Genomic DNA, 25051 nt, shown 5'->3' with positions numbered 1-25051 from the left:
AGCATGAGGAAACAGAAAGGATGAAGAGGAAAATTACCTTAATTTCTCTAAACATTATTATTTCTTTTTCCCTCTCCTCAGTCTCTCTCTCTCTCTCTCTCTCTCTCTCTCTCTCTCTCTCTCTCTCTCTCTCACTCACTCAATTGAAATGTTCTGAACTGATTTATATTATCTGCTAAAGAAGCTATAGGAGAAGAAGGAGACTGATAAAACAGTTTGCCTGAATTCTTTGCAAAGCTTAGATGAAGATAATCTCCATCAAAAAGAGAGAAACCTCATCTGCTGAAAAAGGAGAAAACCCTACTGCTCTCCGTTTCCACTGTACTCCACCACTCCTCCCATCTCATACCCCCAGCTTGGTTGCAAATATACCATCTTCAAAATACTGCAATTCTTGTCTTGGATTGCTACTATCTAGCTCATTCCCCACTCATTCCCCTTCATCATCAGCAAAACTGTCAGTCCCTCATTCATCCAGGCTCTTTATTTTTTTTTTTAAAAAGCTACAATTTTTTTTTATAAAACCCCCTATCTCCTTATCTTGCTAATTCAACACTCTTGAAATTTAGTCTCTCTCTAAATTTAGTCTCCTAAGTATTGTTAGCTATATTTTTTTTAACTTTGTTAATGGGATTCAATTAAAAAGTCATGCTGCTTGATCTCATCCATTTCAACTTTCTTTATTCCTCCTATGCAAACTATTTAATTTGTACATTTTACCGATATTGCTATAATATTATTATCAATGATCATCTTGTGGCTGAGTCAATAGTCCTACCCTGCCTCCATAATCCTTTGTCTCTGCAGGGTTTTATTATGTTTACCATGTCTTTGTTGTCCTTCTGGAAAGAAACCCATCTCTTCATTTTATTACTCATTATTTTTGTTTCCTCAAATTTCAAAGATAAATTAAAATATCCCTCAAAGTTTGGTTTGTTTTTTCAAAGTCTACATTTTTTAAATGAGATGTTCTTTTTTTGTACTCACAGTTCCACATGGAACTTGTGGGGAAAAATCAGTGGCTTTTTATGTTGACCAAATCAACACCCAGCAAGGCTTTAGAAATTAATTTTTTTTAATGTTGTTTAAGCTAGTTATCTCAGGATATTTAGAATCACTGGGAAATAGCATTATAGCAACCACTACTCAGTAAAAATGAAAGGACTGTACTGCTTTGATACATAATGAAGAAAATATAACTGGTTGATCACCTAAGAAGACAGAAGTTAACATAGCTAGAATTAGTGAGTAGAGTTTCATGTGTGCAGCTCAACCGGAAATTAAGGGAGTTGTAAACCACGGGTAGTATCATTATTGGTATCAACAAAAAGAAAAGCATTTTACTAAAATAGGGCTATAATCAGAGCTGGGCAGCAAGAAAACTGACCATAATAATTGTCATACATATAAAGGCTTATTGTAAGAAATAAAATAATAAACTAAGTTTAAATTACAAAGTAAGGATTCAGGGTCAAAATAAATTAAAAATCCTTCTCTGTAAAGGTCATTAACTACTGGGCAGAATTAATTAGGAAATTAAAAAAAAAAAAAAACCCTGAGAAGTCTTATTCCTTTGAGATTCTTGAGAAATGTGTACTGCTATCAGCTAAGAGGCAGAAGGACTATCATAAATTCATAAGCAACATGGTTAGGGTACACCAAGAAAATAAGAATAATTGGAAAAGATATATAGTATTATTTAAAGGTAACATTTTCTTTCCTTTCTTAATTTTTGAAGACATAGGGAATACATGAAAATTTCTATGCAGATGTCTGGGTTAAATAAATGTGTAAATGTCACAAAAGAAAACACAATTTCCTTGTAAAATTCTTCAGTTCTTTTACTGGTGAGTTTATATCATTGGAAGGCAATTTCTTTACATAAATTTCACTTTTCAATTTTTTTTAGATTATATCTAATAATCTAATTGAAGAGGCAATGTATGTGTGTGTGTGTGTATGTGTGTGTGACTGGGGCCAATATTATTATCATTATTAATATCTTATTTTTACTCTAGTAATATTGGTTTTCCACTGGGAAATATACAGAGAAAGAAATTTATTTCTCAGTCTTTGCATAACAGTTAGAGAATCACGTCACTGACCTAGAGGTGAAATACCTTGCCTCATGTAAGCTCAAACCTTTGATCTATCCAACTCACTAACGATTTTCTTTTTGACAGAGATTCAATAAATTTCAAATCTGGTATCTATAAATCACTTATAGCTATAAGCAATCCTCATAGACAGTCTTATTTTGTACTTAGGAATCCTTTTGGGGCAGATTTCTTACTGTATCTCCATTTCATCAGAATAGGAGAGAGACTGAATATCAATTTCTTTCAAATTTTTTTGTCCCTAGATACATGTAACCATATTCAAAAAAGAATTTGCTAGAAAAAGTGAAACTCATTTACAATCAATTGCCCCTTTCATACCAAGCAAATTCACTTGGGACTGCACTGACGGACATTTGCAGAATGAGGCTGCAAATGCACTGGCTGAATATTTTGGCTTTTAGCCTGAGTAAGCCTTCTTAGAGAATACAAAGTGCTGGAACTCCAAGCAATACGATGCTATGAATAAATTTCAGAGACTTTTACAAAGAGGAAAATGTGTCATTCTGAAGGACAACTTCTTTTGTTTTTGACATGCCCAGAATCCAGTAACTTTAATAGTAAGAGCTTGCTTTGAGGATAAAACGTTCTGGCTAATGAAATAATAGCTCTAATAGCTCAATGCAGCAATTCCGGGGAGGAGGAGGGAAATTATCATGGCCTCCAGCAGTAATGCTATACTTTTACTCTTGGTTCTTTCATTTAATCACAGATATGCTTACGGAAGCTTGCAGCAAAGTAAAAGATCCATGGCCTAATCAGAAAAGAAAGGATTCCCTGGGAAAGAACTGCTATAATAATTTCATTATTATTTTTAACCTTAGGAAAGAAGTTCCAGTTTAAAGGTTGCACCTTCAAATATTGTGCCCAAAGTGTAGATAACAGTCTTCAACATTTTCCCTGCAACCAAATTGCCATTTTAGTTTTTTAATGCTAATAATTATTGAAAAGCATACTGAGGAGCCATCATATGTAAAACTGTCCTAGGGATCTACAAGAAGAGCAAATCATCACCTGAAAGAATTTCAAAAACAAGAAAGGATTTTAAGAAAAACGAACTAAGAAAAGGATTGACTTACACTGAAGTAAAATGTAGAGAATTTTCACTCTGTTATACTTAGAAAAGGTGTAGATTCACCTCCAGTAGTAATTTAATTGCAGATTAAAAGAAATACTGTAATTTTTCCTGTATGTATGGAGATACGCAATAAACTATTTTTGGTATGACAGCAAAAAAATAACCTTAATCACTTGTAGTATTTCAAGTACCTGTATCATTGCATTAACACATTTATACCATTCTCATAATATTTACACTATTGTACTCCTCACCACTAAAAAAAATCTTTCCTTCACCATGGAGAGTTATGATGGTTAATTTTATGTGTTAACTTGGCTAGGCGACTATTGTGACCAGTTTAATCAAACACCAGACTAGATGTTGCTGTGAAGGTATTTTTAAAATGGGATTAACTCTTAAATGTGTAGTCTTTGTATGAAGCAGATTACTCTCCATAATGTGAGTGGGCCTCATTCATTCTCTTGAAGGCCTTAAAAGACAAGACTGAGGTCTCCCAAACAAGAAGAAATTTTGTCCCAGACTGCTTTCAGATTCAAGATCAGAGCATGAACTCTTTCTCAAGTTTTTAGCCTGATGGCAGAATTTGGACTTAACTAACCCCCACAATCACATGAGCCAACTCCTTAAAATAAATCAATCTCTCTCTTTGTCTGTCTATATATAGACAGACAGACACATTATACACATCCTTTGGTCCTAGAGGATGCTGGCTAATACAGGTGCTCATTCATACTCATGTATGAATTAAAATATTTTCTCTTTTATTCCTGTCCCTAATATTATGGCCACTTACTTGCTTTTATATATTTATTAATATTCAAAATTAAGAGCTTTCAGGATATGACATTTCTAGAGAGCTTGTTTTTATTCATTTTTTCAAGAATTATTCATTAAAATTGAACTAAATGCAGACATTTTTCTAGCAGCCAAAGATACACTGGTGAATAAGATAGACAAATTTTTCTTAAAGTTTCCATTCTTATATAGACCAGTCAGGAACTCTTGAAAAGTCACTAAATTTTTAAACATAATTTATATTAAATATTGCTTTATGTTAATAATTGCTGATACAAAAAGCTTCTTCATAAGAAAATGGCAGAGAAGGAAGGCCCTGAGCTCACTTCCTTTCATAAGAACACCAAAATTACAACTATTTACATTAAACTACTGATGAGAAAAACCAGAAGACTAGCAGAAAAGATCTTCTAAAACTAAAGGTACAAAGAAGGGATCACAATGAGAAGGGGTAGGAGGGGTGGAGATACTATATATTCAAGACCCATAACCCTAGATGAGCGACCCACAAACCGCGGGATAATTATAATTGCAAAGGTTCTCCCTGAGGAGCAATGGGTTTAAGTCCCACATTAGGCTCTCCAGCCTAGGGTCCTGCTCTGGGAAGATGAGACCCCAGAACATTTGGCTTTGTTGGCCAGTGGAGCTTGCATTAGAGAAAGCTGTTGGATATAGAGACTCCACTTCTAAAGGGCTCACATGAGATCTCACATGCTTCCCAAGGCATAAGCAGTCATCTGAAAGGAGCCTGGGTCAGACCGAACTGCTAATCTTGGAGAGCCTTCTGGAGAAGCAGGAGGTAACTGGGGGGTTACTCTGGGGGAAAAGACAGTGGTGGCAGCCATTCTGGGGAGCTAGTTCTACCATGTGGACACTGTTGCTGGCAAGTGCCATTGTGGAATTCTCCCTCTAGCTTACTAGCTATTACCACAACCCCACCCACCAGCTTGGAGACACCAGTACCGAGACACCACAGGCCAAGCAACTAGTGGGGCAGAAACACATCCCCATGTACCAGTAGGCCTGCTGCCTTATGACCTCCTGAGCCTACAGCTGCCTGGAACCTGGCCCTGTCCACCAGAGGGCCTAGGACCTAGCCCCACACATCAGTGTAGTTACACTAGCTGTGGGACCCCTTGGCCTTCCTACAGAGCCCTGACCCTGCCCGCCAGCAGGCAAATACCAGCTCTGGGACATGTCAGGCCCCCCTTAGCCAGTCATCCTGGGATCCGTCCCTATCCATCAGCAGACCAGAGCCAGCCTCAGGATACTCCAAACAGCCAGCCATGCCAGGAACCATCCTTGCCCACCAGTAGACAGACACCAGCTCTGGGATTTCCAGGACCCTGGAGCAAGAGACCAGGGAACCCAGCTCCACCCACTAGTGAGCCAGCCCTAGCCCTGGGACCCCCTGGGTACCAGTTCTTTCCAACAATGGCACCCCTCAGCAGCTACAGAGCTCATATCAGCCCACAAATGTCAACGATGACCTCTTGACAGAATTCCACTTTTATATTAAAACAACTTTACTTATAAACAAGTGGATTTGAAATCATGTCAAACCATTAGACAATATCTTCCTCTCAAGTATTTTTCTGTGTTGTGTCCTTTATCAGATTAACCTAACTATCCCTATGGAAACAAGGTGGTAAATGAACTCATGGTTTTCTGGTAATGGATGTAACTCATTCATTGAAAGAACACATGTGTACCTACTGTGTGCAATGTGAACGTCATGCATATTGTTCCTAACCTGATGCATATCATAAAAGCCTGGAATGATGTATGTTTAAATAGAAGATTCTTAATCCTTTATTGGAGGAATTTTTTTTTATAAAGAAGGAACAGTGTACTTCTGTGTGTGTGTGTTTGTGTGTGTGTGTGTATGAATGTACACGCATAAGTTCTTTTATTTTTAGTGGAGGCCTTCCTAGAGCAGAAGTTACATCTAGCTGGAATTCTAGGCTTTGCACACATAAACCAGTTATATTAGTGGAACTGGAATTTGGATTTGTTCTTATTTTCAAAATACTGCTCCTAAAATTTCTTGTTATGAATATAACTCTCTAAAAATTAGAGTTCATAATTTTTGTATTCCACTTCTCCTTTCAAATTATTCATCACCATTAGTTGTACCATATATAGTATTAATTTTCTATGGTAGCGATTCTTTTCTAATCCTAAAAAATGAATGCTCCGTGAAGAAAATGTAGAAAATATCCATAAAGAACAAAAAAATGCTCATGAGCACTACCACTAGCATTTTCATGCTAATAAAAGTGAAAAATCTGAATATAATTTTTATATATTTTTTCAGTTGTTCACATATTAATTGATTATATATATCTTTTTACTTTCTTACAGAATTTTCTTCATTGGTATATGAAATGCTTTTGTTTAATTCTACTGTTGAAAATGTGAGCTCTGAGGCTAATAAAGGAATATTTGAAAAACATTCCTATCAACATTATAATGAATGGAAATTTAGAAAAATAATTTTCATGACCTTTTCACAATAAAAATCTAGCATTAAAACCAGAATTTTTTTAGTAAGGTTCTGAGTTGAGAATAATGTTCTGCAAGGTTTAGCAAGGTACATATTAAAATTTCTGTTTGTGACTTTCAACTACTATTTTAGATACTACGTTACTATTTTGTTACTAAATTAAAGGTAATTAACTCTAATTTATATGCTCCCTTTCTCCCAGATCATTGAAATTATCCATCAGAAAACACATTTTTAATATCTGCAACAAAGACCAATAGTGTGTAATACTGCATTTTTGCCAATTTTTATATGATGCTTTTAAAAAGTTTTTTGCTAAATTGAATGATAAAAGTTTAATAATGCTGAATGTTTTACCAAAATATTTTGCCCTCTCTTACTTGTGAAAGGAAAACCAACTAATTAACACTTCAAAAAAGATAATCCTGATATATCTAACAGTTCCCCTTCAATATGAATTTCCATGTCCTGATAAAATGCCTGAAATCTTTTCTCTTCTTAACTGGAATAGTGGTTGCCTAATGTGACATAAATTCACTCATTCTTTTTTTATCTATTAAATATAAAAATAATAAACAAATTAACTGATTAATTAATCAACAAATATTTCCTCTCATATACAGCTTGCCACTATGAACTGAATTATCTAGAAAGCTGTGTAAAATAAGAAAAACTACCTGCAAAAACCCTAGGTTTTTCTTGCCTTCAACAGAAATAGTATGCTGAATTTTGACAATACTATTATCTAGACTTCACCCCACATATTTGGAGTATGTAGATCTGAAATAATCTCTGTATGTATACAGGGCATTTATAGATAAATAGATAGATATGTAAAGATTTATATATATATATAGATACACACACACACACATATATAAAAAGAGTATATATATCTTTAAAGGTTTTATTGTTATTTCTCATTGCAGAATTGGAAGTTGATTTCTTTACATTTCTAATATAAATTTTCATAAAATGCATACTTTTGTTGACCACTAAATGTGAATAACAGCAAATATCTTTTCATAAGAACTTATTAAAAAAAGTATTTTCATCAGAGATTGAATACAAATCAAAATGGCCCTGAACACTTCTACTCAGCACTTCACTGGAGAAATATTACAAACATCATAAACATCATATCACACTGAAATAAAACTAGAATTTACTCACAAAAACAAAGACAGAATTGTCCTTCCACCCAGAAATTTATAGACTTCCTATTAAACATCTCTTAGGTAAAAGGAGAAATAGAAACAGGAGTATAAAAATAATGGCAACAAAAACAGCACATATCAAAATTTATGGGTGCAATTTAATGAAAAGGGGAGAGGTAAATCCATTGTACCAAATGCTTTCATCAATAAAAATAAAAGAATAAAAATAACTGAGTTAAATCACTAACTCAAAAAATTTAAAAAGGAACAACCAAGGAAATCAAAAGAAAGCATAATGAAGGAAAAAAATTTAAAAAGCATTGTTTAATGAAGAAGCAAATAGAAAACAATAGATTTAATTAATAAATAGAAATATTGGTTCATTGAAAAACTTAATGAAATAGACAACTAGTTAACCTGATCAAGGGAAAAAGGAAGGCACAAATACACAAAAGAAGAAATAAAAGGGGGAAATAACTATTAAAACAGAAAACCTAAAAAAATCATGAGCTACTTTGATGACCTCTAAAGAAAAAAAAAATAATAACTTAGACAATTTCTTAGGGAAAAACAAATAACTAAAGTTGACTTTATTTTAGTTACAATGCTTAAAAACACCAAATTTTCATTTAACAACTTAAGGGGGAAAAGTAACTTTAGAAATTTATTCAGAGTACTTTTCTTTTATTCCTTCAGATTCACTCATCACTTTTCTCAATCGTAACATATGCCCAAGGAAGTAGTTCACACCTGACCACATTAATGGTCCCACTTAACCTCAGACACAGGCTCAGAGAACTCATGAAAAATTAAACCATGTAAAAGGTAAATCCATTCACCCATCACTCACTTTCCATAAATATTAACATTCTGGTCTTTTATATCATCTATTAACTCCTCCCACTCTATAGAATCTTGCTCAATTATTATCATCATCATCATATAATTATTTGGGGGTAAATATATATATATAAATGTGTGTATATATGTATGTATGTGTGTGTGTGTACGTACACACATAATACACATACAACATACATACACACACACATAAATACCCTATTCTATTTTCAAATATGCCATTCCTGGCTAATTTCTTATCTCCTATTCTGGAAAAGCAGCAACTGTTGTCATTCACAATATCATAGTTGTCTATTGCTGATTACATTGAAACAATACAGTTCTTTTTCTAATACAGGCAAACCTCATTGCAGTTCATTTCATTATGCTCCACGGATACTGTGTTTTATTTTTTCAAACTGAAGGTTTGTGGTAACCCTGCATCAGGGAAACCTATTGACACCGTTTGTCCAACAGCATTTGCTCACTTTGTGTCTCGTGTCACATTTTGATAATTTTCTCAGTATTTCAAACTTTCATTATTACTATGTTTGTTTTGGTGATCCGTGAACAGTGATCTTTGTGTTACTACTATGGCGGGTGAAGGTTTAGATAATGAACGATCACATAAGATTATGCTGCCAGAATGGTGTTGATTTGGATGTTTTCTCACAGGGTAGTAATCAAAATAATGATAAACTGTAAAATTGCAAACTGAAAAAGTCAAGTATATTGTCCTGGTTGGCAAGATGACCCAGAAATATAGATAAGAATGGGGACATAAAACACATCGATTTGAACATTTACCTTATTCAACTCATCTCAGGAAGCACAGAAATCTCATAAACCAGAACCCAGCTTATGAGTGATAGGAAAAACTTTTTTTAAGAATTCAGTTTCTGACCTAAATATTTTATTTTTCCCCTGAATATCTTGGCTTCATATTTATTAATTTTGGAGTGAAAATAACATTTAGTTTAGTAAGTCTTTATAGTCAATACTATCAATATAGAAAAATCATACACAATTCTACATCTGTTTAATATTTAGACTATGCTAATACTCTAAATGGTAAATAATAGACAATTACTCAGTATCACTTAAAATATATAACATAGCTTACGTTAGAGATTAGAGCTAAGTTTTCAGAATTAAGCAGTTTTACTTAGTAAAATAGTTTTTCCACTAAATATATGTTTAAGCATAAGCCCACTTAAAGAGAATAAAAATTATCTAAGGCTCGTCTTCTTTTTCCAGAATTCCCCATGATAGAGTTTATTCTGTTGTCAACTAGCTCTGTAACTGTAACTAAGGGTTTATGAGGATTTCAAAATACATCTATATAGTACTCAGTTATGTAAATCCATGTCATGTCACAAAAACCCATCCACCAAGTATTAAAACGTGTAGGCACTACATGTTTCAATTTTATACATCATTATAATATTCACTTGAAATGTAACTTATCTTTTAAGCTTAACATACTCCATTGGTATGTTTTTAATATTTATGCAATTAGCAGAACAAATTTACACTCATGATGTAAATTATTTCTATTTACTGATTTTGAGGTTCTTTGTGAATTAAATATTTAAGTTTAACAAAAATGCAAGGGAGGAGCTGTACTTTCCACAAAAGTAAACAACTATATAACATCTCAGGAAGAGTCAAATACTTAACAAAAAGATTCTGATTATCAAATCAGTTGATTTGATCATGTAATTTTGTATTCACCTTATTTGCATATACTCTATGGTGTAGAAACTCAATTTTAAAACATTTGCAAAATTCTAGCTTCCTTTTATCTCAAACCTCCAAAGAAGCATCTTAGGTAGAGGGGAAAAAAAGTTGGGTCTCAACTACCAGGAAGCCAGATTCATTCCATAGGTTCTGTTGAAACTAAACACCAAAATTTTTGTTCAAGTCCCTGGAAATAAGTATTTCAGTGGCTACAAGAATTTAAAACCCACGTAAATACAGTTGACCCTTGAACAACATATTTTTGAACCATACAGATTTTTAAAAAATTAAAATAGTACCTCTATTTTTATTTTACAGATCTTTAATTAAGTACAGGGAAAAGTTTGTGTTCTATTAGAGATCACACTATGTGGAATCAAAAGAATTAGGGTTTCAGTCTTGATTTTATCGAAACTGTTTCAGCTTCCTGTAATCAGGTGAGTCATTTATCAGTTCCTGTGTTTTTAAGACAGAGATAGCAGTACATGAATTTCTGACTGCTCTGGGTGTTGGCATCCCTAATCCCCACATTGTTGAAGGGTCAACTAAACATGTTAACTTTTGATGCATGATTTGTTGAAATCAGTTTCAGTCTATCATGAAAAAATTATTACTTACCATACTGGGAAAAAATGTTTATTCCATGCCTTAAAAAAAAGTACTTGAACTATAGTAAAATGCATTTTTCTGCCATTCACCTTACTTAAACCACTGCCACTTTGTACTAAATACTGTAAATTAAAATGGCTGCCATATAGGAAGTTAAATAGCAATAAGGGAAACATTGAAAACAGAACTTACAGAATTGTAGGGCTAAATGCATCATTATATTGCACAAATATATGTGCTTATTTTTAAGCTAAAAAAAAATTTAGATAGACTTTTTTAAAGTTTAGTCATACTTTTTTTTCTGGTCAAGATGCATGAACTAAATTTATCTGCCTGCCTGAAATAACCTAAAACCAGGCACAATATATGAAACAAGTGTTTTCAAGACACCACATACCAGGCAATAAAGGAGAGTGATCACTGCAAGGTGGGAAGCAAACAAGATGATCCCTATGATTATCTCAGCTTATATCTCTGAGCAAGTTTTTAGGTCATAGTTCAGGAAGAAGAAACCCAGGAGGATTAAGACAGACACCCTGAGAAGATTGAGCTGAGTGTCTGGGGAGAACAAAGTACTACAGTTGCAAAATAGAGTCCTGGAAAAAAGAGAGCAGCACTGAGAGGAAGCTCTGGGGATCTGCAGAGGGTACCCTCTGAATACTCAGTAGAACACTGTTCAGTACATGAGGGTAAGGAAATTGCCTGAGGCCAGAAGAAGAACCATCTGAAAGGATTAGAGCAAACAACGCCCAGGACCAGAAGTAAGGCCTGACAGACTGAAAACACTCATTATTAAGGGTCATCTAGTAGAGCTTTCAGAAGGGTCTTGCCTCAGTAGTGGGGAGTAATTATCCCTCTGCCATAAACTGCTCTGAACACCCCTAACAAATCTTAAAAACACAGCTCAAAAGGAACAAACTGTTTCCAAGTAAGTTAACTTTGTCCCAGATCAAAGCTTAATAATATCTATAGAAATACAAAAACTACCCAGCAAAAAATAAAATAAAATAAAATTAACAATGTCTGCCTCTAGTCAAAGATTGCCAAGAGTGCAAATGAGCAGAAAAATATACTACATAATGAGAAAAAAATCAACCAATGAATAAAAAAATCCTAAAACTCACACAGATGTTAAAACTTACAGACAAATATATTAAAACAATTATTATAAACTGCATTCCATATGTTTAAAAAGTTAAGTAGGGGCATGGAATATATAAATAAAACCTAAAATAAACTTCTAGGACTGTTGAGGGGAAAAATCCATTGTATGCTGCTAAAGGCAAGTTAGTTATTGAAGAAGAAAAGATTAGTGAACTTTATAAGATAAGAATAGAAAATATTCAAAATAAAATGCAGAGAGAAAATACCCCCCCCCAAAAATGAAGAATATCAGTGAACTTTGGGATAATTAGAAGTCTGCTAATATTTGTGCAATTAGGGTCTCTATAGTAGAGGAAAATTTAAGAGGGATAAAAAAATTTTAGGGAATAATAGCCCCCCCCAAATTCAAATGTGATTAAACTCATAAAACTTTAGAACCATGAGTCTCAATGAACCCATCAATTTAAGAAACTCAAGTACAAGAAACATAAAGAAAACTGAACCAAGGCATATCACAGTAAAATTGCACAAAACCACTGGTAAAGAGAGAAATTTAAAAGCAGTAAGGGAACCAAGAAACATTACATACAGAGAAACAAAAATAGGGATAACAACATATTTTACATCAGAAACAATGCAAGTGAGGAGAAAGCGAAATTTCACCTTTTAGAATATGAAAATGAAAAATTTGTCCAAACAGAATTCTATACTCTATTAAAATATCTTTTTAAAATATAAACAAATTAAAACCTTTTTTCAGACATACCAACTGGAAATATTCATCACCATTATAGCTCCACTACAAGAACTACTAAGGGAAGTCCTTCAGGTAGAAGGGAAATAAAAACAAATGAAATTAAGTTATCTACTTAAAAGGATGAAGAACTCTGGAAATGGTGGCTGCATGGGGAAATAACAAGATTAGAAACGGGCAAAATCTTTGAATATACACTTCATTAACAAAGATATACAGATGGCAAATAATCACGTAGAAGGATTCTCACCGTCATTAGCCCTAAGGGAAATGCAAATTAAAACTAAAATGAGGTAACACTAAACAACTATCAGAATAGCTAAAATAAAAAGAAGTGCCCATATCAAATGTTGACAAGGATGTGGAAGAACCAGAATCCTCTTACATTGCTGGTGATACAGAACTGTACAAACACTTGGGAAACAATGTAACAGCTTACCATATGATCTACCCATTTTAAATCTTAGGATTTAGGTAAATGGAGGATAGTAAGAAATATATACTTGGTCTGTGTTCCTGGTTTCTAGTACAGAGCTCCTAAAACCTTTGGAATTTCCTGAGTTATAAGAATGATAGAAATTTTTTTTGTTTCAATGAGGCAGCTCTTGGCAGCTTTAGGATGGGGGCTGGACACCAGGAAGACCAAACCCAAGACGCTTGGAACTTTCAGCCCTATACTGTCACCCCCAACTCATGGGGAGAAGAAAGGGACTGAAGATTCAGTCAACCACCAATGGCCAACGATTGGATCAATCATGCCTATGTAACAAAACCTCCATAACAACCTCTAAATGACAAGGAGAACTTCCGAGTTGGTGAACATATCCATATTACTATAAGGTCAGAGCACCCCAGCTCCACGGGCACAGAAACATACATTTATGACTCTTCTGAACCTTACTGTATATACCTCTTCATTTAGCTATTCATTTGTAAAGTATATTTTATGATAAACCAATAAACATAAGTAAAGTGTCTTCCTGAGTTCTGTGAGTCATTCTAGCAAATTATTGGACCTTAGAAGAGGGACCCCCCGGGACATGATTAGTCAGTCAGAAACACAAGTGCCCAAGATTTGCAATTGGCATCTGAAGTCAAAGCAGTCTTGTGAGACTGAGCACTTTAACTTGTGGGATCTGATGCTAAGACCAGGCAGATGGTGTCAGAATCAAACTGAATTTTTGGATATCGTGTTAGTGTCAGAGTTGGAGAAAGAAGTTGGAAAATACACCATGTATTCTGTGTCAGGAGAAAAAAAAAACAACAGATCATTAAGCAAAAGCACAAAGTATACTTGTTCATGCATGTTCACTGAAGGTCTATATTTAGTAGAGAACATCTAGAAAACATTAGAGTATACTTCAACAGGTGTATGAATCAACATATTGTGGTATATTCATTAAGCAGAAACCTACTCAGCCATAAAAATAATGAATTACTGATACATAAAACACCATGGAGGAGTATCAAAATAATTATGCCAAGTGACACGTAAAGAAGTACATACTGTGTGATTCCATTAATGTAAAACTCCATAAAATGCTAACTAATCTATACTGAAACTCGCCAGTGTTACTTGGAAAGGAAGGAAAAGACAGAGAAGGTAGAGATGGCCTCAGGCAGGAATGAGGGAAGTTCAGGGTGGTAGATATGTTCCCTTTCTTGATTGTGGTGTTGGTATCAATATCGTATATATAGGTCAAAACATACTTATGTAGTAGTATCATCCTCAATTACACCTCAAAAAAGGTGTTGTGTTAAAATAATAATCTACCCATTTTTCTTCTTATCTCTGTCTTTCACTCTATTCTCAGTTGTATACATGAGTTCCACAGAAGGCTAGGTAAAGGTAAACAGCTGTTGCTGAGAAAAGAAAAAAAAATTAAAAGGAAAAAAAAGTTTATCACTTCACAGTGCTTGTCTGCCTGAAATAGGGTGTCCATTTTTATGTGTCTATGTGTGGTGTGCATGCACATGTTTTCATGGCTGCTTCTCAAATGGAGCTGTGTCAGCTGGGTCAGCCCATCCATTGAAATATCAACTCATACTTACCAAATGAATCATTTTGTAGGTCAAAGCCATCCTGAAAATGAAGTGTAGTCTTTATTATCTAATAAAGACCCTTTAATAATCAAAAAATTATTAAAAGACATGGCTAATTGAGTAATTCTCAGAAACATCTATTTAAAATCTTTAGTAAGCTTCATTTCTCTTGAAATATATTTATTTACAATGCAAGAAAAGGGAAACTCTGCTGTATGGTGATACATAGTATCACGACAGAATGCATTGTGAAATATATTAAAATTTTCAAGTGAAAGTTTTTTGAGATCTTCCTCTGTTAAAAACAGTTTTAAAGGAAATGTCATGGATGGTCATGAGGGAGACTTTCAGATAAGATCATGGAATGCAGAGCCATTTTAAGGTTTATCAGTAATTTATATTTATATTCCACTCTTGAATGAAATATTTTTAATGGCAGGTGGAGTATCCTGGGGTCCTCCTCTGAGGTACCTCATGAGTAGAAATAAAAATAATCTGAATTCATGACATATAAAGGTTATCTGAAATTTGTAACTACTTGGCAACCATTAAATCCAGAATTAAATTACATGATCAAAACCAAGACAAACAAAAAACACTCTTTTCAGTAATGGATTTAAGTATGAAGTTTCTCAGATGACTATAAGAAGTATAGGAAGAATATAAGGTGTATTATTTTTTGTAATTTTACAGAACTCTATTGATTTATGCTCTATTGGGCAAGAAAACATGTAGAAGCTAAAAATGTGACTAGTGTCGACTGAAATAAATACGCAGCCTAAAAGTTAAGAATTACGTTTTATTTGGCGGGAGGACTCAAACCGGGATGACAGTCTCTGAGATTGCTCTGAGGGACTACTCCGAAGAGGTAGGGGAGGAGCTAGGACATATAGGAGCTTTACAACAAAGACCAGGTAGTTGGAACAATAAAAGATTGCTTGTTATCTAAAGAAAAACCAGGCATCTCAAGTTAAAGAATTTAGTGCTTTTCTATGTATGGGAGGAAGCAAACATTTGGGCTCATTGAATTCATTCCTTTGACAAGCACCTAGCTATCTAGGGCCAGTATCCTGTCCTTTCTTATTCTGAGTCCGCTCAGAGTGCACCATTGTGAGTGGCTGCAGAGGCTGGGCTGCAGGCCTGTCCTCACTGGGGGGTGGCGGCAGCTGCTGCTGACTTGGTTTCAGCATTCTTTATTTACTGATATGGTTGCAGTATTTTCATTCACATTGCAGTATTTTGGTTCACACTAGCATATCTAATATAGCCACTGAAAGAAATAAAAATTATTTAATCCAAGAATTGTTACTTTATCAAGGATGAATGCTATTTTAAAAGTTAAACTAAAAATGTGGATTATTTAGAGGTGTATTAAGATATGTAGAAAAAAACAGATAGGAGACCTATGTTCCTGCAGTTCTAAAAAAATCTAGCAAGATTGTGGCAGGAGAGGAAGGAGAGTGGTGACTGCAGAAAATAAAAGTCTAAAAACAACAAGCAAATAGACTTTTAATTTAATTTACATCTATACATTTCCTTTGGTATTTATGTGTGTATACATGTATGTGTGTCTCTACTTTAAGTTTTCTTTCTTCATTTTGTATTCATCATAGGAACTTAAATACTATCTAAGTTAGTTTTAGCTATAACAGCACATTACCAAACACTTGCTAATAATGTCTGGGAAGTAATTCAGAATATATTAAATTTGAAGGTGAAAGTAATATTTACATGTGATGATTTATGTAGTGTTTTCTGTGTGTGTGTGGCGAGTATAAGATCATTTCTAATGTATTCAAAAGGTAAGGAGACGAAAACCAAACTGAAACAGTCAAACCAGCAAAAATTAAGTAAACTATTTACTCCATAATTCTTACTTCTTCAACCTAGTAATAGAAATTCACAGGTCCAGAAAGGTGAAGGTAGAGAAGGAACAGATTTGCACAGAGATTGAGATTCTTGCTCAATATTTCCAAATATCCCTCCACCCCCGCTACTAATCTCATGATATAGTCATAGAAATTGTTTTAAAAAGTTACAAGTTAAAATAAATTTGGGAAATGCTGCCTTCCAGCTAAATACAATAGAGGCATCTTGGAGGTTTACAGTTCTTATTAGCATATTAAAGGCTCTGTAGTCCACAGCAGAGATATTTGCTTAAATCATTCAAATCAGAATATACTACATGCATTTAACCACAGAAACCTCTTCTTTTGAATAAGTATTTTAAAATCACCCCTTGGCATTAACTATTACAAAACACATTTTGGGAAACACTGTTGTTGGCTAATGTCTTTAATAATTTAAAAATAAATTATTTTGTATCTACAATATGACTCTTGTTGCTTTTCCATAAGAAAGAATAGATTCAGAAGAGAGGGAAACCTATAGTGTGCATGTTTGGAAGATTTTTTAAAAGTTAATAGGAGCTGAAAAGATGCAGAGTATATTTATTTATATTAATTTTCTGTAAAGTTTTTAGATGTCACCTGCCATTTGTGCTCTTCAAGATGAGAAATACAGGAGGAGCTAAAAAGAAGCAGATTCTCCTCACACTGAGAAATTATAATAACTCCCAAATTCAGTAAGTCACTACCAAATAGTTCTTACATGTGCACAAAATGAAAGCCAAATTAACTACCTGCTATTTGGCTTTAAGAATCATAGAAAGAACATGTAGATTTTAATACATTTGAAGCATATCTGTGATTTTTGGTCCATATTTTAAGGATAACTTCTAGAGATCAACTTTAAAACATTAGGCTAGATTAGAGAATCACAGTAATTTATTGTAATTCATAGTAATTTATTGTACCGAAGAGTTCATCTTGATTAACCAGTCCTGCTGTATGTAGGATATATACTATTATTAACAATAAGATGTAAATATTTTATTAACAGTAAACCTCTGCTGTTTATGAGTGATTTGTTTCAGAAATTTGATCATATTAAAGATGAGACATATAATAACATCCCTCTTCTTTACATTCTGACATATTGTCTTTAGTGGAAGAAAACAAAAGAAAGAGAAGATGTATGTATTGAATCAAATATAATTTTGAGTTCTATTATTAGAATACACCATCCAGGTAAATCTTACCTGTCAGATGAGTTGTTACAGGAAATAAATTACTGAAATCTAGAATCTAGTTATTTATCCTGACATCCCTAACAGATGTAATAATATGCATCACTCCACAGAAAATCTCCTGAGCCCTTTTGTAGCTCTATGACGTGTACTGCAATGAAAGCATGCGTAGTGTATCCTGTGAACTGCTTGCCCTATTGCTACTGGCCTTCCTGTACTGTAAAGTCTGGAAGCTAAAAGCCCTATTTCCTAGACCCCTTGCTGCCAGAGTTCTGAAAGAGAGAATCATTATACAAGTGAAAACAGAATTGCATGCAAGATTTTGAATGAAAGTCAATAAAGGTTCTTTTCCAACCTACTCCTGTTTTTCTACAGGCAAGTGAAGGCTTGGAGGCCTAAAAGTCAAGAGGATGTGGTAATTTTCCAAAGCTGTCACCAGATTCATGGCCATCATGAAGGCAACAATAGCATTAGGCTAAAGAAGTACGTTCAAACACCAGCAGGTCCTGTGGCCCCTGTGGTCCCTTGACTCCCATTCCACCACTCCTTCCAACAATTTCCTAAGTCTCACATTCCTTGTATTTAGTTCATTTCATCTTCTTGTGTTGAACCAGGACTGATACAGTAGGAATGGCAGACAACCAAAATATTATAGAAAAGGTTTTAAAATATTTCATGTTAAAAAATCTGAATAAATTGTAACTAAAAATTATTAAAATGCTAGAGAAATTAAGTTTTGTTTGCAATGCATATGGAAATACATGTGTATTAATTTTCTGTAAAAATTGTTGGAAAAATTAGGAGTGAAATTTTTTTCCAGGTTTGTTCTGTGTTTATTTATTTTGACAATCATACAATGTTTTTTTCATTTAGGACAGAAGAAAGTAGAACTCATATGCTTCTTGTCTCTCCATCATCATCACCAGTAAATCCACTTTTACCCTTTAACTAACCTAAAACTTAGAGGCTAATTTTTTTTTTGTGTATATATATATATTTCCATTGAAGTATAGTCAGTCCATGATGCTTTGTAGAGGATAATTATTAAAACTGGCTTTTTTTTAAAAGGTTCATGACTTATTTTTTTCAGTTTTATTAAGATATAATTGATGTATAACATTATGTAAGTTTAACATGCACAACATGATGATTTGATACTCATATATATCACAAAATAATTACCCAAAAAGTTTAGTTCACATCCATCACCTCACATAAATTAGGAAGCATTTCACATAGTTTATTAAGTTGACCTTTCTCCACTGATGTGGTATTGAATAAAACTGACTTTCTAAATAAAATATTAATTTAAAGTAATTATAAACATATAATAATAATAATAAAAAACTACCTTGCATGTTTGCTTCATTATGCATAGTTTGTGGTTTAATCAATACTTAGAAAATAGTTAAAGTAAAAGAGTATTATCTGCTTAACTTGGTCAAAATTATATTTAAATATGACATTCCAGTTATATGGAAAGCAAAATACTGCAGCATTTAATACTTTTGTGATATATATAAATGCACACATATATAAAAGATATTCACATATATTAACTCATATAACCCTCTTAATAACATTGCAAGTTACTGTTATTTTACAGAGAAAGAAAAGGAGAACTGATGAGCCTAAGTGCTTTGACCAAACTAGTTAGTCAAGAGGCAGAGCTAAAATTTCAGGACAGATGATCTGAACTGTAAGTCATATGGTACTTCTATTGCATTATGATTATTTCTGTATATTCAGCATCTGGTATTTATTAAATTTTAACTGGCTGACATAAAATTATAAGGATGAAAATACCTGAAACATTTAACAAGAAATTGAAAATAATTATTACATCAGCTTGGATTTAAGTGAAAGTTTTGCTTATTGGATAAAAACCACACTTAAAGGAATAAAACTTAATTGAAAAAATAGAAAAAACTTACAATGGTGTATATACATGTGTATGTGTGTGTATTATACATATGTAATATATATATATGTATGAGATATATATATATATATATATATATCCAAAATTATATACATATTTCTTCTTCCCAAACTCTTACTTCATTTACCAAATTATATTCCTGGAAAATTATATATGATCTCAAATAAGAAAGCCAAAATCTAATCAGCTGTGTTATATATTACCTGAAGAAATATTAAATTAATAAAGGAGGAATATCTTTCAAGGAAGGTAAGAAATTAGTTTGGAGTCAGTTATTGTATCTTGGCTCCAGCCTAGAGAGATCATCAATTAATACAAGTATCTAATTATTATGGATCTATAGTGAAGTTAGAGGCAAACAAAACCAAAATCAAACAAAACAAAACAAAACAAAACAAAACAAAACAAAACAAAAAACCCTGGCATAACTTGAAAATCTAGATTCTTTAAGATTATCTAACTCTCCTTTTTCTAATTATATTTTCACCAAGTAATTCTAATTTTTCTATCTATATGGAGTGGTGAATTTAGATGTCTGAGTTTGGTTGAATTTAGATCCACCACATACCAAATGTAGTGGAAGTACTCAACTCGCAGTAATTTAATTCCCTCGTGTATAAATGAGACTAGTAATAGCATCAATGTCCCAGGACTATGAAGATATTAAATGAATTAATACATTAAAAATTTTTCAAAGACAGGCTGGCATATAAAAAGTAGTTAATAAGTGCTAGGTAACACTAAATAGTAATTAGCATTTATTTAGTTTTTATTATGGACAAGGTAATAAAGTAGATTTTTAAGCATGATCTTTTTCATCTTACAACTAATTTGTGACGTAGTATGTTTTTTAGATGAGGAAATTGAGCATAAAGAGGATCCAACTGATTATCAGTGACTACTAATATTCAAAATGTTTTTAGATATACAATTTTTCACTTATATCTGAGATTCGTTACATTCTAGGTGCTTGCAAATTTGGTTACAATGATTCAATCCCTAAGAAAGTAATACATTTTAGGAGATCAAATGTTAAATTACTTTATGTACCTGCAAAGTTGAAGATTAAACTTTCAAAAGTGATGAGTGACCTTATAAGGTACTGTCCTCTTATGAGATTTTTATTTGACTCCAGGTGATAGAGCTCCATATTGTCACTTTTTAAATTTAAGGACAATTTTCTGTCTATTCTTTTTATGGCATGATTATGAAATCTTAAATTCATATCTTGTCTGATCTTAATATTTAAAAGGAAGATCTATACATTCTATTTTAATATCAAATCACCTGAGATTATTTATGAAAAATTTTCATGAGCTGTCTCATTCAGTTTAATATTCTGTATTCAACTGTCATATGAAGTGATTATAAATAGACTGATCTAGAAGGTGGGCTAGAGATTTTTTTTCTGGATCTCACACTACAGATGAAAGACTAGAATAACCCTTCTGGGCTCTTAACATCTGCTTTTCTGGTCTTCCTTAAACCAAGAGAGAATGACAACTGAATGGATATGTGAATGGAGGGTAGGAAAAAACAAAATTAGTCCTTTCCTTCCTTTTAATCAATTTCTATCTTTCTTCCTTATCATCACTGTCATCACCATCATCATCATCACCATCATAATCACTGTCTTATAGCCTGTCTGCCTTCAGAGAGGGTATGTTTTACTCAGCTTTCATATACAGGATAAGTTTAGGGGAGCAGGCTCTGCTCCCTGAGGAAGGGTGCAGGAGACCTGGAACTGTCCAGAGTGGTCTGTAACTGGTTAGGTAAGTCTGTTTTCTTCTCAGAAAAGTTATCAGAGAGCTATTTTGGTCACAGATCTAAATCATTTTTAATAATTTATTCTAGTAATAAAGGTATGATTGAATTATATATTGACCTCTTAATTAGCTTTGAATTTTGGAAGAGGTATAATATTAATTCTTTCCTGAATTTTCAAATCAAAGGACAATCACAATGAACTTCATTGTGACCCTTACAGAGGCAGAGAAAAAATGAAACAGGAGACTCTACCTGTCAAGCCAAACATCTTCCTATATTTTTGTTCCACAATACAATTTCTGAGGGAATCTTCATTTCCTTGAGCAACTTCCAATTTATCCATTTTCTCACCCATTTCCCCCTGGATACTCCACTGGAGGAGTGGAGAAGTATTCTGAAGCTGCTTGCCTACAAACTTAGTAGTGACTCTTCATACATGTAAATTATTTCACTGAAGTATTATGTAGAAAATTGTTAAAATAAAATATAAGTCATGCAAACAAAAATTGTTATACTTTGGTAGGAAACACAAAAAATTAAAGCTATGATTTTGATACTATTGTAAGAGCTGCCAGAGGGAGTGCATTTGTACTGAACTCTCAAGAGGAGAAAGGATAACGTAATAGGTCATTTCTGGCTTTCATTTCTGAAAGTATTTGAACTCATTAAATGCATTACTAAGCTCCCTAGAGATGTATTTGCACAAGAATTAATTTGCCTAAAACCCCACTCCATTCCTTCACAGAAAAGCATAAAAGGTTTTTCATATTCTATATTTATTAGGGTCAGTAGCTTGGTTTCTAGGTAAAAGTTCCCAATACAACCAGGGAATCAGAGGAAATAGGCCAAAGAATGAAAGAAGTAGAAAGACAAAAATAGAATATTTTGAAATATTGTTATCTTAATGTCTATATATACGCAGTCACTTGCTGAAGGGTACACTCCTCACCTAGCTGATCTAATCACTGCTAATTACTAATAGATAAAATACAACAAATGCTTCCCAGACGGCCCTTCCAAGCACATAAGGTCGCTTCCCAGAACACCTTTTGTGACCAACATTACCTAAAGCCCAGAAAGATCAGAACAGCAGTGGGCTTTGTTGGAGGGAATTCCCAAGATTTGAAAGAATTCAAATACAGTTGTGAAATTTTAAGATAATTTCACATGTGAATATTAGCAGTATTAATTAATATTGAAAGGTCCTAATATAGTTTTAACAAATACTGATACTATGCAAGACCCTATAGGCTTCCCCACCCAACCCCTGCCTCTTGTTTATAGAAAAGCTGAAGTCTCCCGGAGTCACAGAAGAGCGGGGTCAAGCAGTGGATTAGGACAAGCCTGCAGGCACTGGGGGATGGCAGTGACTCTGACCACCTATCTCAACGGTTAACTGAGATTATTCCCCCATTTCCCTTTAAAACTTTCATGGCTGAACAGAATCTTTGGAGATTATTTGGGGGGAGGGGCGGGGGTGGCAGAATGCTGGGTCCACCAGATTGCAGGCATTCTGATTAAAAGTCACTTTCCTTTTTGTTACCAAGGCTGTTGATGCCAGGATCATACCCCTGCCCCTCCCTCGGCTAGAAACCAAATACTCTTGTCTAAGTCTAGGAGGCAGCTTCAGAGAAGAAACAAGAACTGGTTAGAACCCACAGAGGTGGAGGATTTGACTTCCAGTGGACCCTGAGCCTCATTATACACTCATTGTAATGTATTAACACGCTAAATGACACACCCACCAGCGCCATGACAGTTGATGATTGCCATGACACCACTAGAAAAGCCCATACAAGGACTGAAAAGCTCAAACAAGGACTGACTGCCTCTATCACATCTAAAGGAAGGACATGACGGCAGAAGCCTCCCATAAAAGCCCCACCTGGGCTGGAGCTGTCTCTACCGGCCAGCTTGGCTGACAGCTTCCTAATCGAGTGCTTCCTTCTCCCTGCTCAAGCACTTTCCTTCCTTTCCCTCTTCTGAAAAATAAAAGTAGTTTCGTTCTATCCCTCAGCCTCAGCTGTGAATCCTTCCTAGCCAGCAGGCAAGGACCCACACTTTGGTGGGCCTCCTCATTTAGCGGTCTCACTATCCACTAACAATACCAAGATCCTGAAGCATTTATTCACAGGAAGTAAGACTAGAAGTAAAGAAAGAAAAAAAGGAAAGAAAGAAAATCTTTCTTTTTATGAACAAGAGGTACATGAGCAATGTTCTGTTAGTGATTTGGTCTTTATAATAGCTCAAAGGTCTTTCTTTGAAACATTTACATACATGATATGCACATGGGGAATAGCACCATACTAAACTGATTAAGATGGGTAAGGTAAATAGATAAATAAATCTCTTATTTTAAACTTCTAATAAAAAATATTAACAGAGACAGAAGAACAAAAATATCAAACAACTTGCAGAAGAATGAGGAGTTACCTGGCATAAACGTGTTAGCAATGACCTTATGCTTGTATTCTTAGCACTAAGGCCAGCGGTCCAAACACACATGTGAATGTGTATGTTAATATTTTGTTCTCTTTCACTTACCTTTTCTTTGACTTATTTAAGAGCTGCAGGTTTGTTCCCCCTTCGCTCTCAGGTTTGTTTCTGCCTCAGAACATGGTTAGCTTCTGTAATTAGATAATAATAAATGAGGTTACAAAAATCCTTAAGTTATGATCAACACTGACTTAGTATGCAGTACAATGGTGGTACCCTTACTTAAAGTTTCCAGTCAATTTTAAGGTATGGAAAACACAGGTCTAATGGCCTTAGTTGAAAATCACCGAGTTTTGGCAGTCTATGTGAAAAAAAAATCCTGCCTTTTTCTCTTCCTGGCCTCTATGCAAATATTTGATATGTATCTGCTCACTATTTAAAAATTATAATTGCTGAAGATCAATACTGGAAAACATCTATGGTTCTTACTGGTATGAAAGAATTTGATTTTTTTCTTCTTCCATTTACAAAGTACAATGTCACATTCCCAGGAAAGAACTACAGGAAATAGCCTATTTTTAGTTTTCTATTGATTTTTTTCTAATATATTAATGAAATACATATAGAACATTATAATAAATGCTGTACATATTATTCACTCACAGGAGAAGTATGCATTAATTAATTCTTCTCTCCTCGTTCCTAAGGCAACAATTGTATCAAATAAACACATCTGAAATATTTTACATTTCAATTATACTACTTATAATTCAGTATATCATATTAAAGTGATTTCAATTTTATTAAGACAGTTTTGTACCGGTACAAACTGAAGTTGGCAAAATGAACAATTCAGCAAAAAAGTAATTGCTTCTAATTTTCTATGCTAATTTCTAAAGTTGCATTTCATTAAAAAAAACAGTCAAGCTTTCTCAAATTTTCCAATCTTACATTTTTCTTTACTGTCCCCAAATACACCATTACATTTCCACCTACCATATATCTTCTGTACTTATTTCTTTTTCCTTCTTATTTATATATAGATATAGATATAGATCTATATAGATATATC

At 33.7% G+C, this 25051-nt stretch overlaps 1 long non-coding RNA gene across 6 annotated transcripts in view; it reads right to left on the bottom strand.

Moving 5' to 3' along the window:
* LOC116665359 overlaps positions 1-25051 on the bottom strand; it is a 622548-nt gene that overhangs the window by 275673 nt on the left and 321824 nt on the right. For all 6 annotated transcript variants that reach the window (XR_004321937.1, XR_004321935.1, XR_004321939.1 and 3 more), the window contains one exon: positions 24088-24170. This is a non-coding gene — a long non-coding RNA (uncharacterized LOC116665359). The remainder of the gene's footprint in view (positions 1-24087; positions 24171-25051) is intronic.

The sequence above is a fragment of the Camelus ferus genome, chromosome 8 (assembly GCF_009834535.1).
Source record: "Camelus ferus isolate YT-003-E chromosome 8, BCGSAC_Cfer_1.0, whole genome shotgun sequence".
Classification (NCBI taxonomy): Eukaryota; Metazoa; Chordata; class Mammalia; order Artiodactyla; family Camelidae; genus Camelus; species Camelus ferus.
The sequence above is the reverse complement of the archived record's forward strand: the minus strand, read 5'-3'. Positions and strand labels throughout refer to the sequence as shown.